This window comes from Indicator indicator, chromosome Z (genome assembly GCF_027791375.1).
Source record: "Indicator indicator isolate 239-I01 chromosome Z, UM_Iind_1.1, whole genome shotgun sequence".
In the NCBI taxonomy this organism is placed as follows: Eukaryota; Metazoa; Chordata; class Aves; order Piciformes; family Indicatoridae; genus Indicator; species Indicator indicator.
The window spans coordinates 5,825,857-5,841,463 of record NC_072053.1 but is presented as its reverse complement, the minus strand read 5'-3'; positions in this window follow the sequence as shown (position 1 = coordinate 5,841,463).

Below are 15,607 nucleotides of genomic sequence, written 5' to 3'. Positions count from 1 at the left end.
CAATCCAGCCCTCTGTGAATCACAGTGGAATGGCTGCAGTAGAGCAGAGAGGGGAGAGCCATCAGCAGAGATTACACTGTATGAAGGGTTTCACTAGAAACCACTCAGGGTCTCATGGTTCAAAAACAAACCTACAGCACAATGAGCAAGCTCTGAGAAAAAGCATTGTCCAAGCCTTTGTGTTGCTTGAAGCCTATAATAAGAAATCATGTGTTCTTACTCAATTTTAAAATATATGAATACCTTTACTAACAACTAAACATCTGAAGAAACTCCACAGAAAACACACACAGACCCTGCCCTGCAAATTGGGGTCTTAGTCCTCATGTGACAACAGCAGTCCCATTAAGCACATAGGAAAGTGTCTGAGCACAAGAAAAGCATGCAAAACTTGGCAAAACTGGGGCCTCCAAGTTCATTTAAAAATGGAGATAGCAGAGATGGATGGATAAAAAGTGAAAGGGGCAATGGGAGTGGGCAAAGGGGCAGGTATGAATGGATATCTGGTTGCGTCACAGACAATACAGTATAAATACATCTCTGCACATACTAAAAGATGTGTATAAATCCCCTCATGCCCTTTTCCCCTTTGCATCCCACATGCATCCGCCGAGCCACTCAGGACTGTGTAAAAGAGCCCACTGTTCACCAGCAACTGGGGAGCCGGGGGCAGCTTCTGAGCCTGGAAAAAGCCACATTTCACTTATCTTTCCTCCTCTCCTCACGCCCAGATGCTTTGCAAAACAAACAAACTACATATCTATGTGTCATAGCCAAAACTACGTATCAGACTACATTCACTGAAAGCCTCACTGTCTGGAGCTGTAAGATTCAGCAAACTTTGGCTGGGCTGTCCATGAGCCTGCTGCTTGATTTATGTTTTCAGATGGAAACTATATGAAGCTCTTAGTTATGCCTGGTTTTCTGCCAAAATCACTTTGACCTAAACTAGGCTCTACAGAAACTAAAAGTCACAAGGTGAAATGTCGCATATTCCACAGTAAAACTTGGCTTTCTTTTTTTTAAAGAAAGCGTTCATTTCCTTGGGCCAAATGCTGAAGTTTTCACTCATTTTAAACTTTCTCTGTGAGTGCTGTGAAAGGAGTAGCTGGAAGGCCCAGACTGGCTTTCCTGTCTTGTCTTCTTTCACGGTGGTGGTGGAGTCTGATACCAAGGCAACAGAGAAGGAATGAATGTTAAACTGGGACTGAAAGTTGTCTGTTTTCAATAACAAGCACTATCTCTAGAGGAAAGCATCCAACTTCATACACGTGTAGGAGGCTGACAAGTTCCAACAAAACAAACGCAGAGGTAAAGAAATTGTTGTGAGCTCTGAGTATCTTAAAAAGAAAAAAAGGAGAGATAAGAAGCTGAGATGGAGAATATTCACTAGTCTTGTTTTAAAAAAATGAATAAATAAAATGAAATTATACATCAGCTTCTATTCCCTTTAGCCGATTATAAGGAGTGGGCAGTGCTGATTAGCGGCATCAGACGTTCAACTTAATTACTGTAGTTTCTAAGAAGGGAAGTGCCACCTAGTGGCAGCAGCTCCTCTGGCGTCAAGGAGGGAGGGAATGAAGGAGAGAGCCCGTACGTGCTGCTTTGCCAGAGGTCCCCGCGAATTTGCTAAATATTCTCGATTTAATACGTGTTATTAATTCTTTATCAAGTGCCAATGGAAATCATGGCACCAAGCAAACACGGGGGCCCTCCTAGTCTAATTTAGATGGAACAATAGAACCCGGAGACCCAAGATGGATATCCCCAGCACAGATGCATTCCTTTTAATTTTGTTTGGTTTACCAAATAGCAATTCCTCTAGGAAACCTCAACAAAGAAGTGGATTAATGAGAACCCTAGCAGAGAGTGTTTGCTGTATAAGCAATTCCAAGCCTAAGTAAAGCAAGGGGCAAAGTCTGATCAGCGTTCAGTACCAAACTCAAATAAATTCTGACAGAAGTGGGTGAAAAATGCACCAGCTGTAGGTCAGCAAGAAATGCTAACAGCCCTCAAACACTGGCTTGCCTATTTTCATTAGAAAGCAAACAGAGAGCAAAACAAACACTTATTTTGCCCCTGCCTTTTATTGTTCTGTGGAGTTTGTTTTGACACTTGTCCTCCTTCAGCTGTACTGTCCTCTGGTTTCTTCTGTTTTCATGGCATCTTGCTGCTCCTCAAACCCTTTTAGCCCTGCCTGGATACATGAAAGCTAGACTGCACCTGTGATTAGGCCACATTGTCCCTCAGAGTGCTTTTACCTTGCTGCTGGCAGGTCCATTCTCTGCCTCTGCTGTCCCAATGTCTTCTCAAATTCTGCAGTGGAGAAGTTTGCTTTTATGCATACGAGCAGGAAGACCCTCCTGCCCCAAGCTGCTTGCAGCTGCTCCCCTTGAGTTGTATCAGGGAGATTCTATCTCCTCCTGGACTAATCTGAGCCTGAGGTGCTGAAGACTTGCTTACTGCACAGCAGAGGGATGTTGCTGTACCTCAGAGTGCTCTGTTGTAACGGAATGCTCAGCATGCAATGGCTGTGTCCAATGCACAGTCAGCTTTTACTTCACTATAAGTTACTGCTTTCATGATGTGGTATTTCTTGCAACTTAGTCTGTATGGCTTTGCTTTCCTGATAGGCCCTACACATTTTGAGACTGTGGAATAGCTGATAGGAACTAGCCAGAAGGCAGTTTGCAGGAAGCAAGCTTCTCCAAAACTGTGACCTCTCCTACCATTCTATGACCAGCACAGCCCTTGGGGTGGCTGACACCATCTTCAGTGGCTAGGTGTTTGAGGCACTTCACATAAAAAAGTGCAATATCCTGCAGTGCTGGTGATAGGCAAGACACAGAAGCTGTGAAACTGGATGCAGGGTTGAAGAAAACTAGTTAATATGCCACAACTGGGTATGCTACTGAGTAACATTACTATTGGGTTCAGTAGAAACACTGAAAATTGTAACTTCCCTTAACTCTTGCACATCTGAACAAGGGGAAGAAAAGAAAAAAAGGGGGAGGGACACAAGATGGATAAAACATCCATCTTAACTGTTTTTTCTTGGAATGTTCTGTACAATGATGTAGCTGGGGCTAAAGACAAGAAAAGGAAATATATCCCCTCCCAGTCTTTGCAGACTTGGACCACTTCTCATCCTTCAAAATAAAATACTAAGCAGGTGGGTTTCTGTATATACATTGTGCCACACTTCCCCTCATTTCTTGGCTCACAGGGCAATTAGTGGTGGCAGGACAAGCAGGAAGGAGCAGCAGCGATCATAAAACATCCATAAGGCAGCAGATTTCAGAGAGCCTTGGGGGAACTTGTACCCATAGCATGAGAGCTCCTTATCTGCTCCAGGGCACGTCACCAACCCAGTTTGCAAACTCACCACACAGAGGAGATAGCACAAGCTGCTATCTAGGCACTTTGGCCATGGAAATATCAACTGCTGGGGCTAAGGTGCTGAAGGTATGTACTCAGCCAGATGTCCTGCTCAAAATAGCAAAGAGAACCCCTCTGCTGTGCTGCTGCACCAGGCTAACAGCACTGGTAGGTCCACTGGCATTAGTACAGAAAAATCACATGAAGTTTATGGTACTTTTGTCTGATTTTTATACTAAAAAGGGTAATTTTTTTTAGCTTTTATAGTTAATCCCATGAAGAAACCTTTCTCTGAATAGCTGGATACCAGAAACACTTTTTCTTATCCTTCCTTCAGTAGCTAGAGGATAATAATGGCATGTCTCCAGTGCGGGGGCATTGTTTACAGAAACAGAGCAGGAAAAATTGGTGAGCATTCCTTGGTTATAAAGGAGCCCTGCTCATAATGGAGATCTGGGATAGGTGGGAGGGTAAGGGTGAGAAAGGAACGTGGTGCTTGAGGCTCCTTGGGCAGAATGCCCTGACTTGGTCTGCAGAAGCGTTTTAGCAGCACTGCTTGATGCCTGGTCTTAAGGCCTCACCTGGGGAGATGTCTTCATTTGCTGTACCTGCCTGACACAGCTGTTGGAGCATGCATGAACTGCAGATTGTGGCATTGGTACTCATGATGTTGGTGCTCATGGTGTATGCCATCACTAGATTCTCACTGACAGTTCCAGGCTCCCCAAAGCACTAAACCCATCTTGCTCTCAGGCAATGGGATTGCTTTACAAATCTCATTTCTGTGAGCCTGATTATTTTTATTTGCATGTTGGGTCTTCAGGGAAAAGTTGCTTCCTCTTTCCAAACTTTTCTCTGCTACCACCATGATTCCATGATTGGTGCCAAATGCAAATGGGCTTCTCGATTGAGCACAATATTTTCTCCTTCTAGGCATTTTTTTCTTTTTGGCAGAAAACCAAAACAAAACCAAATGAAATGTTACAAATCACCAAACATTCAACAAAGTGGAGTAGTTTGTCATCAGAGAAGACTCCTCCCACAGTTTAAGGCTTTTGAGGCAATGCTGAGGGGTCAGAAGTAGTGTTTTCTGAAGTAGGTGGAGCAGAGAATGCATCAGAGCCACTGGCAGGAGCCATGGGCAGCCCTGCCTGCTCCTCAGTGCCATGGGGAGACAGTCCTGCAGTGGAAGGACTGAATGTTTCTCTACTTTTTTGTACCTATCACTTCCTAGGGAAGTGTTTACAACTTACATAAGAATCTTATGAACTGTGCAGGGAATATCTGCAGACACCCTTGATATTTTTATTTATTTATTTAAAATTAATGTATAACAGATACTATCCTGGCTGTCTCCGAAAGTCAGGCAGAAGAAGTGAGATCCCAGCAATTCCATAGGGAATAAAAGCATATTTTCTTGCATGGTGGAAGACAAGGAAAAGGCCTGCAGTCTTCCTCTCCTCTTCCTTTTAGGCTCTTCCTGCTCTGTTGCATTTCTTTACTCCATTTCACACATGGCAAAGGAAAAGAAACTACTGCTTGACACTTTGGAGTCAGATCTTCCTAGTGACTTCAGTAGGTTTTGGATTAATCACATTGTGAATGTTTGTTATTGCTTAAACAAAGGATGAGAAAGCCCAGGAAAAAGAGACTAGTTAACAAAATCTTTCTTAATCCATTTCAAGAGCTTGCCCTATCAGTGTGGAATCAGACTCAGCAAGTTTATTTTTTGCACAATAGTGGTACCTTCATATCATAACAAGGAAAAAAAAGAGAGAGATGTTATGAAAGACTCAGTTCACTTGGTAAGTGAACAAAACCACATCTGATTATCCAGGATTATTTCTTCACTAAAGCTTGTAATGCAGCCACAGAGTTATCAGAACAAAAATAATGGGTGTTCAGGATGGAGTTTATCAGAGGAAGCCCAAGACGCTATGGCTTAGCACAACACTTTGGCTTAGGCAGCTCCATGCTGACAAGTTTCTTAGGACCTGCCCACCCTAACAACTCATCCTCAAAATCACAAAACAATCATTCTTTCAAGAGTCAGATGTGGCTGTGTAAAGCAGACTGCTTTTTGAGCCTCACTTGAAGACAGAGCTTGATACTTTGGCTTACACCAGTCAGAATCAAATGCCACCAGCTTTCCCAAGCAGACTTTGGTGAGACTAGCCATGGAAGCATAAGCAAAAGCATTGCAGCCTGGCTCCTTATCCTTGGATTCAGGACAGAAACACTGAGACAGAACAGAAGGCAGTATTGAAATGCAGGAGAAAAGCATAACCTTGTCTCAGCCATCATCAAGTGGTGCTGAAAACCTCTGTGTCCTGGGCCTCGTCCTGATAAACTATGTCCTGGAAGCTGACTATCTCGGTGTCGATAATGGTGTGTCTGTATCGTTACATTTAATGCAGAAATAATACCTAACCATCAATTGTGGTTTGTTCTGTTACCAAATAAAACACTCTATTCATAGCTTTTCATAGCAGAGTGCTCTCTCTTCCACTGCAGAAATACAGAGTGAAAAATAGGTGGAGAAGGGTTTTGCCACAAGAGAAACATTGGCATAAGTCATCAAGTGTTTCATTTGAGAAAGTGGTTGTATACACTATGGTTACCACTGCTGCTAAGGTTGACTCCTTTGAAGAGTTTTAATTTGGCTCTAAAAATATATTTGATTTGAAACACAGGAAAGAGAAAGGATTGGGAAAAGCTTTTCTCTAACACTGAATATGAGAACTTGCAAAAGTCTATTGTTTTGAAAGATTTTGTGGTTTCTGAAAACACATTGGGCTTTAGATAACTGAATCACAGCAGAGTCAGGAAACAGCCTACATTACTGCACCTTTAACAGGAAAATTGGACTGGTGGATTCATTTTCAGCACAGCTGACATGATACAGCCCTTTGCAAATAGATGGAGATGTGAAGTTAGACCTTCAGAGCTAGTGGCCAACTGGAATAACTTTGCAAGGACCTTTGATTTGCCTGAACTGACTTTACTGTTGCTGGCATCTAAATTGTGTTAATGATTTCCTTGACTTTTACATAAGGCTTTTCGCACACAGCAGCTCAGCAGACAAAAAGGAAAAAGGTGTGGGAAAAGACAAAGAAAAGGTGATTCTGAAGTCACCTCTGTCAGGCAAATTAGTTTTTGCTTGATAGACTGTATTTCAGATTCACAATATTATTTCAAGTGATGGGAAGCTTTTTTTTCCACAGATGTTCAGTTTGGTGTTTGCACGTTGGCTGTAGCCATGGTCCAATTAACTTCAGATATTTCAAAACAATGGTTTCTCATAAAGAACAATCTAGGGTCTGTGTTTCACATAAGAAATTATAATCATTGTTGAGTCAGTAACAGAAAACCTGTGCTTTAAAAGTGTGTAATGAAAATAGTATTTTTCATCACCTCAGGACTACAATGTAGCTAGCATATTATTTTTTTTTTCTCTAGTGATATTGCTTTTAGGATTGAGACAAAAGCCTAAACATTTTCTCTTTGTTGGGTTTTCATACACAAATCTCAACATCTGAAAACAATGATTTGTCATGGGAGACATTTGGCAGCCTGAGCAAAGGTTTACTGTTTCTACTTTGCTTAAAATATTTACAAAGAAAAATATCTGACATTCATAGTAAATCAGAAAATGTTTCAGGCCTCTGACATAACTAGTGAAGAAAGTCTGCATTTTGTCTCTGAAAGGAGAAAAGATCTCATTTCTGGGTTTTTTTTTGGTTCAGTGCAGAAACCTTCACTCTTGAGGAAAAAGGGGAGCGTGAAATAAAGTGGGAGGGTTGCTGCGGTCAGTTTTTCTAGCTTGATCAGCTCCTCACAGCTCCTCCAATCGTTCTCTCCATTCGCAAAAGCCCTGAGGGTCTCCTGAGTAAGCCATCCTCCCTCCTCCAGATTTTCTTTCCCTCCCGGGCAGGGGATGCCCAGGATGAGTTCCTCCTCCCTCCCACCCCGGCCTCACATTTCTGGCGGGCGACAGGATCACATCCCGCACAAGGAAGGCGGAGAAGGAGGGGCTCTGCGACCACCTTCACTATCTCCGCCTGTGCCTTTGTCTCACCAGCCCGAAAGTCTCCCTCCTGCCCAGAAGTCTCCATCCCACCGCGGATGCGAGCGATCCCCCTAACTCTGAAAGGGAAGGGGAAGGGAGGAGGGTGTGAGGGGGATACAAGACTCGTCTGCGTCCTCTCTTTGTCGCCTGGCTTGGTTTCCCCCGTCGGAGAGGTGAGGGAGGTGAGGGAGGGGAGGCGGGGGAGCGACTCCGCTCCCCCCGCCGCGGGGGTCCGCGCCTCTAGCCCCGGGGCCAGGAGGCTCCGCGGGGGCACCGGGAGATCCGTGCCGGGGGCGACCGGGGCCGGGCCGCGCCAGAAGGAGGAGTAAGAAGCAGAGGAGGAGCGGGGGAGGGGTGGGAGGAGAAGGGGGTGGTTTCTGCATCCTCCGCTTTCTTCCCGGCTCCGTGAAAGAGAGGCTTGGTCGTCCGTTTCCCATCAGGGCTCCGGCATTCGGGGAGTGGAAGAGGAAAGGGAATAAGGAGAGTGGGAAAGGTCTTTTCTTTAAAAATAATCTATTTTCTTTCCCGTCTTGAGAAAAGGGATGCAAGCAAGCATATCTGAGGCTTGGTTAGCACCGGGATTTAACTCCTCATTACTTCTTGGTGCTGGCTGCAAGCAAAGAAAGCAGCGCTCTCTCTCCACCCCGCCCCCTCCAAATTTCAGGTCATACCCAGTGTCTCCCTGTCCCCATGAGGATTCGCCAACTCTGGGTGCCAATTGCAACTGGGTGGACAATTGCAACTTCCCCTGTTGCAGTTTTACCACTGGTTTCCTGGACAGCCACAGCTACAAGGAAATGCTCAGAGACCAGCTCTGCATAAAAGATCTTCACATGGTAGGGACAGCAGAGTTGCCAACTCCTCTTCCCTTACTTTGACAGAAGCAGTTGTCCAGTCTCAAGTGACCAAGAACCAAGAGGTGATGGAGAAGCTAGACCAGGGATGTACAAGTGGCTTTTGCAATTTCTGCCTGAAGTGAAGGCAGGGTATGGAGTAAGAAGAGAAGTTGGGAGGATGAGATGAATGGGAAAGATTAGAGAGGACAACTGAGCTACCTTCAGTTTGGCTGTGGTGCCTGATCTTTCATGAGTTCCCCATTTGTACTGGAGAGTGGTCTAGGGCAGGGGAGGCATCCTGTCTGCTTTTCTTGAGGCCTGGGATGGTGGATAGAGTTACGCAACTTCATAAAGAGACAGGGATGAGCTATTGAGACTGGTGAAAAGGAGGAAGTTTGTTCAGAGAGATTCCCATTTTATGCATGTGTCCTCAAAAGGCTTCATCTGCAAGCCTGAGAAGGGGCTGAAAGTATATGGGGAGAGGGAACTGTGCATGTCAGATAACCTCAATAGGTCTTGAAGGGCTGAAGAGGCTTGTTTGAACTAGAGTTGGAGAAATTCAGTGTTACTTCTCTTCTTTTATCACAGCATTGGGCAGAGGAAGTGTGCACAGCCTCGGCAGTGAGTGTTGTCATCTTCATGTGGGGAGGCAGGGAATGCCAGGCTAGCAAAAAGCAAAGTTAAATCTGACAACCTCCTTCCCGTGACTGCAATGCCTTTGTGTGAATCTGCACCAAAAGCCTTGAAAAGATTCTTGCAACTCTTTATAGTGCCCATTTAAAAGCAAAGAGTTGCATTTTTATCATCTGCTTCATTTCATAAGGTTTAAAGACTGAGAAAACTTCAACCTAACCATGGAGCAGGTCCAGTCTGTTGAGACAGAGCACTGCCCAGGAGGCATGTGTGCAAGAGGAAGTAGAGGGCCTGGTGCCAGGGGAGTGGCAGTGCTGGGGAGGCTGCTGTACACTGTCTATGTTCATGTGGGAGAAAAGGGGCAGCCTCTCTTCAGTGCCCTTGCTAGCAAGTAAGCAATATTTGCTTTAGCCTATTTAAGAAGGAAAGACCAACAAACTCACACAAAGGTGAGGTAAGGATTTCACTCAGTGGTCCAGCTCCACTTGCACACACCCAGGCTACAGCTCATGCAAACCTGACCTGGTTTAAGCCACCAGGTCTCAATTTCCCCCTGCTTCGCTGTTATCTCTCCTGCCTCCTACTTCTACCATTTAGCAGCAAAGGCTGTGTTTGGAAATGAGGGCTTTGGGCTTGTCTGAAACCCACTGTCAGGACAACTCTGGGGACAGAATAACTGAAACAATAGCAGCAAGAGGCACTGAAGGAAAACTCCTTCTGCCTCTTCCTAGCTGCGGACTGCCAAAAACGTGCCCAGAAAGGTGTGATCTGACACACCTCTCCAGGCTTTTCTGGCTCTGGATTTTCACCTTCCTGGAGGAAGGGAAATTGTGGCACACGGTCCTCTCATTTATTGCCACATACCAAGATAGGTACCTTTTGGGAAAGGAGCTGCCCGAGAAGCACAGCAGAGCTTTTATTGGTGAAAGTCCCCCATAAAAGGTTGGTTTAAGAGTTCTGCTTGTGACTTTGCCTTTGAGAGGTTTGGACAGCAAATGGAGAATCTAATCTTAAAGAAAAAAAAAAAAAAGAAAAGAAAAAGAAGAAAAGTGGCTGGAGATGCATAAAGCTAGGGTGGAGAAGCTTGGCTCAGGAGCTGCCGATGTGAGGCTGCCTGTGAATTGGCACCGGCAGGGGAAGTTTGGAACAAGCACTAGTATATTCTTTCATTGCAACCTCCGCTGAGACTGGGGAGGCAAAAGGGAAAAAGGGATTTCGGTCCCAGTCACTTTCCCCGTTTCAACCAGCTTCGGGAGCCAGAGTGGAGGAGGTCTTTCCATTCTCTTCTCAGTTAATTGTTTAATTGGGGAACAATGCTCCTTTCGCACCCAACTGTCCTTCTCCGAGGGCCGATGCCGGGCGAACAGAGGGACCAGTCCCGACGCACCGGCTGCTTCTCCCCGGTACTTTCGGGGCTACTGCCGGGCTGGGGTCTACGGGCCCCAGAGGGGACGGCGGGAAGGAGGGAGGCGGGGGGGGGAACGGGAGGGGGGAGCAGGGGAGGCTCCGCGGAGGCAGGCGCTGGGGGCTCTCCTGCGCCCAGCAGCTGCGGGAGCTCTGCAAATTGCAAGGAGGCTCTTGCAGAGCTTGTGAACCCTCCTCTCCCCGAGCCAGCGCCCCTCCTCTGCAGCGCTGACGGTACAACGATATAATAATGATGGGTGGCTGAGACTCGCATTTGAACTTGCAGGCGAGCTCCCTTTGCCCACAACTCGGTTCAGGCTCTGCAGCTCCGAGTCAGGTGCTCGCCGGCGGGGAGGGAGGGGAGACCGAGTTCTGGGAGAAGGAGAGACCCCGGAACCACCCGTCTTCCTCCAGCACTAACGAGGGGATTTACTCTTTCATGCGGCCACTGGGATCTCTGGACTAGCCTAGCCACCACGCTGTGATTTTTTTGCAATCTCTGCAGTACTCTACCTTTTAAGGTAACTATAACTCTTTTCATGTGGGTTGTTTTTTGACCTTTTTATTGTGTTTTGGGGAGTTCATATTTTAATTTTTTAAAAAAATGATTATTTTTATTTTTTTTAATTTGCATATGATTGCCAGCAAACACCTAGGGTGAGATTTTAAACTATTGTTTTACTATTGGTACCTATAAGGACAAAGAGTTGAACTGCAGAGCTTAAGCAGGAGAGAACAGCGGTGACTGGTGAATTTAAACAACCTGGGATAAGTTCAACGACCTTAGAGGGAGGTGTAGAGGAGAAGGGATGCTCGGGGATCCACAAAAATCCCCTGGTACAAAGAGTAGAACAAAGAAAACTAGGAAATAAAAGACTTTGGGGTAGAAGCTCTGACAGAAGTCTTTGCTGCTAGTTTTTTGAATGGCCAGGAAGGTAGAGCTTCACCTTGGTGTGTGATGGGGCTCAGGAGAGAGAAAGGAGGAAGCTATTTCTTACGGATGTTAAATACACAAAGCGCCCGTGTGGCAGGCGCGACAAGAAAGGACCTTTCCTCCGGCCACCAGATATTCTTGCTTCGGGAAAAACGTCTGCTCACTCTCCTCTGCTCTTGTGTGTTCATTTTTATTCCTCCCCCCCACCCCCCCCATTACCCCGCATTTTATTTTTATCCCCCCTTTTTTAATTAATTTTTTTTCTTTCCTTCCTTTGCCTGATATTCCTGGAAAGGTGCTCACAGGGCGAAGCGGAGCTGAGGTGCTCAGGCAGCATCTCTCCAGAGGAAAGGGAGAGCAGGCGTCCTCTCAGCCACATTTTCATTGCTGAAAAGGGGGGTGGTGGGTGAGGAGGAGAATCACAAGGTCAGTGGAGCAAAACGCCCCCTTTAACACACACGGCCAGCTTCTCGGGGCACGGGCACTGCCTTCTCCCTCCGCTCCGTGGGATTTCGCCTTTGTTTTACAAAGAAAAGTGAGAGCACCGTGGAAGGAATTATAGGAGTTTTGACGGCGGGAAAAAAGCGGGTGTGTGTGTGGGGGCGGCATCGGCGGAGGGTCGGGGTCCCCACGGCAGGGGATGGGATCCCGCGGGCAGCTTCCATCCGGCCCCCAGGCACCGTCCTCACACAAAGGGGCGATGGGGAGCGGGCGAAGCCTGGGGCCAGCCCTCATTGTCCCCCTTGTCACGTCCTCCCCGGCCACCCCCTCAATCTCTGGGCACCGGCTTTCGGGGTTAAGCCCCGAAAGCTTTTCTTTTCTTTTCTTTTTCTTTTTTCGTTCTTTTTCTTTCTTAAAAAAAAAATGAAAAAAAAGAAAGGGAGGGAACCGTATTGCAGAAATCTATCCTGGAATGGAGAGTGAAACTGTTTGGGGAGTTTTGGGGCTTTTTTTTCTTTCTTTTTTTCTTTTTTTTTCTTTTTATTGAAAGGCCGAGAGAAAGGGCAAGTTTCCCTCCCAAAATGAGTGAGTAAGACTTTGGCGGAGAGAAGGGGGCGCAGGGCCCCGTGGGGAGCCCTGCCTATACCGACGATGCGCACTGGCCGGGGCTGACCTGGCCGCCCTCGGGACGCGCTGTCGGGCGGGGCGGGGAGAGAGGTTCTGCCGGGGCTCTGCTGCAGGATTCACAGACGGCTAAACGGCTTCCTGAGTACACCTAGGGGGCGGGGAGCTGTTCCCCGGGCGGGAGGGCTGACGGATGGAGGGGGGAAAAGACGGCGGGGAGCTGCGGCCAGGGGCCGCGAGGTCCCGCCACAGGCAGGCGCGCTCCCGGTCGCGGCCGCTCTCGAGGAACGGGCCGGGCGCGGCTGTGGCGTCGTGGCGCCCTCTGGCGGCAAATGCTGGGCTTGTGGTTTCTGTCGCCGCTCGTTTCCCGCCAGAGGGCCCCGGTTTTCCTCACCCTGTTGAGGAGGGGTGTGGGGATGGAAGATAATCCTTATAATAAAATAATCGTTAGCAATCGTCGCTGCCGCGTTTCGGGCTGTTCCTCGCTCTCGCTCCCTCGCGGAGCGGCGCGGGAGCCTGACAGCGTGGATGGCCGCCCGTCGCGCGGTGTTTGACAGCGGGGCGGGACCGGCGAGTTTCCCGCCTCCGGCCGAACCCCTCAGGTCCCTGGCTCAGGTATGAGGCGGGCCCGGAGCTCTGGTCCCGGCTGGAACACAGCCGCGGGTCTCGGTTGAGGGGGGTGAGAGCATCCGCAGCTTCCCGCCGCTGGACGAGCCCACGGGAGGCGCTGAGGAAACTCGTCCGGCCAACATGCTGGTCCTTGCGCTGCGCTCAGCGATGGGGTGTGGAGTCACACCCGCCGCTGCCATGAGCAGCATGTCTACGTCTTTCTCCCGTTGCTGCTCATCACACATATGTCTTGCTCCCTTCACCTTGCCGGCGGTGTAGCTGATTGGGAGAGATGAGGCAGAGAGGTCCACAGTTGTTCTGGAAAGCCGGCTGGTAGGCGAGAACTGAGTCTGCTTTTAGGGTGATGATGGAAGGTGCAGAGGAGTGGGAGTACGTGTGGCTCTCCGGGCACATGAGTTCTGGGACCTTGTTCCATACGCTACCTCTGACAATTTTCCATTGCTTTTCTCTAAGGCCGTCTGAGAGAGCCCAGAGCCACTTCTGGCATAGATCAGCTCTGGCCTGTGAGGGATGTCCTCAGGCAGCAGCTTCTCGGCAGCTGCCAGAGCAAGAAGGGCCAGAACACGCTGTGCTCTGGTTACTTTTCCGTCTGCACCCCTGTGCTTGGGGCTGGAGGCAGAGCCGCTCGCCTGTCGAGGCTCCAGCGCGGGAGGCGTTCTCCCTTGCAGCTGCTTGCGCTGGAGGTGGTGAGGAACGGGTATTCTGAGAGGCCGTAGGAGGACCTCTGTGAGAGATAACAGGCTAAGCAGATGCCACTGATGAACCAGATGCTGCCATGTGGCAGCACAGTGGGGTAACTAATCATGCGACAGAGGTGTGGTGAAACTGGCAAAGCTAATTAGGCAGCAGTTGGTCAGGTTGATACATCTAAGCAATTAACAGTCAGATGGCATGAAAGGATCAAAAGACTACAAACGCCAAAGGAAGTTCAGACTGTGTGTATTCGAGAAAGGATAGCAGCTATGGAGGTTTCGGACAGAGCTCAGAAGGTAGCAAGAGGTGTGCCACATCTGGGATGTATCATATCTAGCTTGGTGGAGTTTCACTGGAAAGCTGTGTAATTTACTGCTTTACCCATTAGTAGGAGCAGCGACTTTCTTGAGTGTCAGATTTTGTCAGGGTTTCCCTCCCACCCTTTAAAAAGATTATTTTACTGTGAACCTGACTTTCACTATGGAGGCAGGGAGGAGTGTTTTGGGCATAGGGTGCTTTTTACGTGTTTAAGGAATGATTCCAGCTTTCACAATACAGCTGTAGACCATGTGCTGAATCAATCTCACTGTGACCTGAGAAGCTGCAGCTTTTAAAGACAGTTTTGCCTCTATGAAATTAGCTAATTTCTCATTGTCCCAGCCTCAGAGAAACAAGGGGAGTAGTCTGGATGGTAGATTTTAGTCTGTTTCACATCAGGACAATTCAGTATCTTTTTTAACCTGGAGTTTAAAACCAAAAGAGAGACATGATGTTCTCCCATCTGGTTAAATTAAAATAGCATTGGTGTGAGATCAAGCTTATGCTGTAAACTAAACACAAGCTGGAATGTGATCAGACCTTATTGCTCCTACAAGTTTTTGCTGTGGAAAGGGAAGGTCACAGTGCAAGCAAAACCAGCAGCCTTTCTCCCTACCTACAGAAAGAACCTCTGCTTCTGGTTTTAAAGATGTGAAATTTGTCAAGGTCTTGGCATCATCTGGCTAAAAGACACTGTGCTAAGGGTTGCTTCCAGTTTAAAAGTGTAGTGCAAATTACTACTGTAGATTGGTCTGCCTTTAGCAGCTCCCAATAAAATGGATCAGTCCAGGTGGAAACTAGCCAGCACACAACCCAAGTTTGGTCACATTAAATGACATACTTTTTTTTTTTTTTTTTTTTTTTTAAACAGAGGGTGGAAATTAAACACTTACTTAAGTCTTTCAGCCTTGAGCTGGCAGGATTTTCTTGCTGTGTCCATAGTATTATGGTTTTCTCTTACTCTAGATGTAGTGAAACTAAGGGGGGAAAAAAGTTGTGGAAAAAGGCATGGTTAGAAGGATTTTGTCTATTTACAGGGGATTTAGGGGCAGTACGGCAGCCAGCCAGCAGAGGCCTTGACAACTGTAGAGTTGTGGGAATGGGAAACACAAATGGGTTTTAGATCAGGGCTTTTGCTCAGGAGGCTGCAAGGGAGCACAGTCAGCCGCAGCCTCTGCTAGCAAAAGTGCTTCAAAGAGTCAGGAGCAGTCACATCTGATACCAGTGTCCTGGAAATGTGGGCAGCATGGACTGGGAATTGGGATGCTAGGTGTGTAAGCAGTAGCCTCTACCTTGCCTGTGGGTCCTGAGAAGTATTGATGGTACTGGGTCTGCAGATTACTGCACTACTGCAGATTACTGCACTACTCAGTAAAAGACTAAGTATCCATCATATCCATGACCACTCCTTTCTCTGCCAGTGCCTGAGTTCAACAGCCACAGCATGTCTTGAAAGTTATCCTTTCACAGTTTTTTTTTCTGTTTTTATATTTCACCATGGGTGTGTCTATTGTGTTTGGTGTCTGGAAGCTGAAGCTGTGATTTTTTGTTTTTTAATAAGATTCCTCAAATTGTGTTTGCAACGAAGTCACCACCATGACATCAGAGGATCAGTGCTCTGTGCTTGTGTGCGAAATGAACAGGAAT